Here is a 4,096-nt window from a genome sequence, read left to right as displayed (position 1 = left end):
CAAAAGCTCTAACTTAAGTATCTGGTGGGATGGAAATTTGTGACACCTCCCACCCTCCTGGGAAATTTTGTAAGCTCTGTCCTCAGAGGTTATAAAATTTGTGTTCCTTTCCCCAGTGCCAAATGTATAGTGTTCTGTTTATTTCATTCTGGAAACAAATTGCATACGAGTCATTTTACATAGGTAACACACATTATTTAAAAGCTTGCAACGTTGTTGGCATACAATTTACGTAAAATACTCTTGCATTTCAATGTACATTGGTCAAAATTCAAGAAAAAATCGTCTAAAATTGGAAAATAGCTTTGGTATACGATTTCATATAAAATACACTCCTGGAAATTGAAATAAGAACACCATGAATTAAATGTCCCAGGAAGGGGAAACTTTATTGACACAGTCCTGGGGTCAGATACATCACATGATCAACTGACAGAACCACAGGCACATAGACACAGGCAACAGAGCATGCACAATGTCGGTACTAGTACAGTGTATACCCACCTTTAGCAGCAATGCAGGCTGCTATTCTCCCATGGAGACGATCGTAGAGATGCTGGATGTAGTCCTGTGGAACGGCTTGCCATGCCATTTCCACCTGGCGCCTCAGTTGGACCAGCGTTCGTGCTGGACGTGCAGACCGCGTGAGACGACGCTTCATCCAGTCCCAAACATGCTCAATGGGGGACAGATCCGGAGATCTTGCTGGCCAGGGTAGTTGACTTACACCTTCTAGAGCACGTTGGGTGGCACGGGATACATGCGGACGTGCATTGTCCTGTTGGAACAGCAAGTTCCCTTGCCGGTCTAGGAATGGTAGAACGATGGGTTCGATGACGGTTTGGATGTACCGTGCACTATTCAGCGTCCCCTCGACGATCACCAGTGGTGTACGGCCAGTGTAGGAGATCGCTCCCCACACCATGATGCCGGGTGTTGGCCCTGTGTGCCTCGGTCGTATGCAGTCCTGATTGTGGCGCTCACCTGCACGGCGCCAAACACGCATACGACCATCATAGGCACCAAGGCAGAAGCGACTCTCATCGCTGAAGACGACACGTCTCCATTCGTCCCTCCATTCACGCCTGTCGCGACACCACTGGAGGCGGGCTGCACGATGTTGGGGCGTGAGCGGAAGACGGCCTAACGGTGTGCGGGACCGTAGCCCAGCTTCATGGAGACGGTTGCGAATGGTCCTCGCCGATACCCCAGGAGCAACAGTGTCCCTAATTTGCTGGGAAGTGGCGGTGCGGTCCCCTACGGCACTGCGTAGGATCCTACGGTCTTGGCGTGCATCCGTGCGTCGCTGCGGTCCGGTCCCAGGTCGACGGGCACGTGCACCTTCCGCCGACCACTGGCGACAACATCGATGTACTGTGGAGACCTCACGCCCCACGTGCTGAGCAATTCGGCGGTACGTCCACCCGGCCTCCCGCATGCCCACTATACGCCCTCGCTCAAAGTCCGTCAACTGCACATACGGTTCACGTCCACGCTGTCGCGGCATGCTACCAGTGTTAAAGACTGCGATGGAGCTCCGTATGCCACGGCAAACTGGCTGACACTGACGGCGGCGGTGCACAAATGCTGCGCAGCTAGCGCCATTCGACGGCCAACACCGCGGTTCCTGGTGTGCCCGCTGTGCCGTGCGTGTGATCATTGCTTGTACAGCCCTCTCGCAGTGTCCGGAGCAAGTATGGTGGGTCTGACACACCGGTGTCAATGTGTTCTTTTTTCCATTTCCAGGAGTGTATATTCGCAGCAGTAGACATTTACCATAAGGTCGGGTGGGCATCCACCCCAAACGTGTGATTAGAGCGCCATCAGTGGATCGAAGTCACTCTCAGAAATGTTCTACAAATTCAGCCTCGTTTCCCCCCTCGGGACAAACGCATTACTGTTTCTGGTCTGGACCTGCTTGCTTGCTTGCTCGCTTTTCTACACCTATCTCGAGACTCTGTGATTACAAGAACATATCTAATTTCGCATGGTTTGCTAGAATATCGTACCATTTTCGCGGTACTTCTCGATATCAAGCACATATCAATATCGCTTGCATAGTGGTCCCGCTCACACTGTATAATTCCGAAGATATAGACTGGAAATTATTTCTCTATAAACCTGAAACTTTCTGTGAAGACATTTACTCGGAAACTCGACAAAAAATAGATAACTGATATTTTCGCTTGCGAATACCGATGTCAGTGATGTAGCAGATTCCAAATCATCCCTATAATTTACATAGTCAACTAAGGTGTTTCTCATGTCTAGAGAACCAGCAAACGTGTCTTCCAAATGCTAGATGCACAAGCCACAATCTATCTTCTCTCAACTAAATAAAGGCGTGAAATGTGCAGAAGTAGTCAACCAAACAATTTACATGGGAGGGAATAACAGTCCAGCACAAAAGTACCTTCATATTCAGTCTCCTCAAATTTCCATGGGATCACGAAAGCCATCCAACACATACTAAGTATTAGTTCGCTATTCGGTAGTGTACAGGACAATAAGTTAATTCATCTACATTCCTACACTCCAACAGACCTCTCCATTTTGACAGCTCCTATTGTTAATGGGAAACGTGAATCACCCCCGCACAGGTCAGCGGCGCTGCAGGCCGAGCATGCACAGGTAGAATCAATCATCCTAAGAAATCGGTCACATATATATTTTATCCCTGTACTTACAACAAAATGTTACAATCACAGTCTCAGTTGAACGACATTCGACAATGAGCGAAGTATCGGTTCTTCCAGACAAATACCATGATACTGAATACAGACGGTGATCGCCGGAGTGTATATTATCACACCAGCAGTGCAGTTACACGTCGCCGACGGTGCACCATCGTAGTGAAATTGTCCAGTTTGGAAAGTGATTCGGCCAAGGAGCGTGGTATGAAACAGATATGTGCAACCCCCTCACGCCTCCGCCACTAGATGTTTCTCCAGCATTTGTAACACATTCTGTCTCGATGCCATATCTGGCACTCACATATCTCGAAATTAGCCACCTTTCTCGAACCTATCTGCTACAGTAAAATTCCAGTGTGGTTTTAGGTGGCCCCTATGTATCTTTCAACAACCCCTCAGACTCTGTGCTACCGTCCCTACAGCTTTGCGCATGTGATTGTTCCAATACAAGTCAGAACTGAGTAGAAGTCGGAGAAAGCTACATCTACCACCTTCGGCAACCCGTGTAGAAACAGGCAAAGCTGAGTTAGTGTGACAGAACTGTGTTTGGACCATTCGACGGAAACAAAGCCTGCTCCTGCAACACAAGGTAATATAAAAGGCAGTACGGGAGCTGGGGGAAGGACGTGGAATTTGCTACTGCAATGTTGTGCTTCTCCAAACTACAAGCAGGTACTACAGATACGCGTCCCTCAGTGTCCATTCATGTCTATCACCCCAACATTCTATCTTTGTTATTCTATTCCATCCACCAAAGGAAAGTTATGAACTATAAAAGCTCAACTAACTTCATGCAACAGAGAACAAGATAAGATTTTTAACGCATCTCTCCCCTCCCATATATCGAAACCAACTACTGCGTGCGTGCAGGCATAGAGCACATGTGACGATCCTATTAAATAGTAGTAGTGTATTGATCAACTGCACAGACCAGTACTCAAGGAGGATGATCGTATCGTCCGGACTATACTGTAAGTCCTAAGAGATGCCCTGTGGTCCTGTCTCGTTGTCTGCAACATTATTTTCTAACACGCTTTGTACACTGCCAAACATTTTATGTTTATGCCACGACTTTCAGGTCTGTGTCAGGCTCGAAACTGACATTAAGACGTTCTAATCCACGACCTCTCACAGACAACTAGGACAACACCCCAAAGTACAGTTATCCAAGATGTTGCACTGTGACGCGATAGACGTCATTCAAGATGGCTGCTGTGACGTCAGCTGATGACGCGAATACCGTTACCCAAGATAGTGGGAAAGTGCCACACCTCCTGCCAAGACCCCCTGGCGGAAAGTTTGAATTTTGGAGGGAAGCTAGGTCAACTGGGGTACCTCTACGTTTAAACTCGTCTGTCACAGTGATGGAATAGCTGATGGCTCTGCATTTCGTTTCGACTGAT

Source organism: Schistocerca cancellata, chromosome 1 (genome assembly GCF_023864275.1).
Source record: "Schistocerca cancellata isolate TAMUIC-IGC-003103 chromosome 1, iqSchCanc2.1, whole genome shotgun sequence".
In the NCBI taxonomy this organism is placed as follows: Eukaryota; Metazoa; Arthropoda; class Insecta; order Orthoptera; family Acrididae; genus Schistocerca; species Schistocerca cancellata.
Note: the sequence above shows the minus strand (reverse complement) of the source record.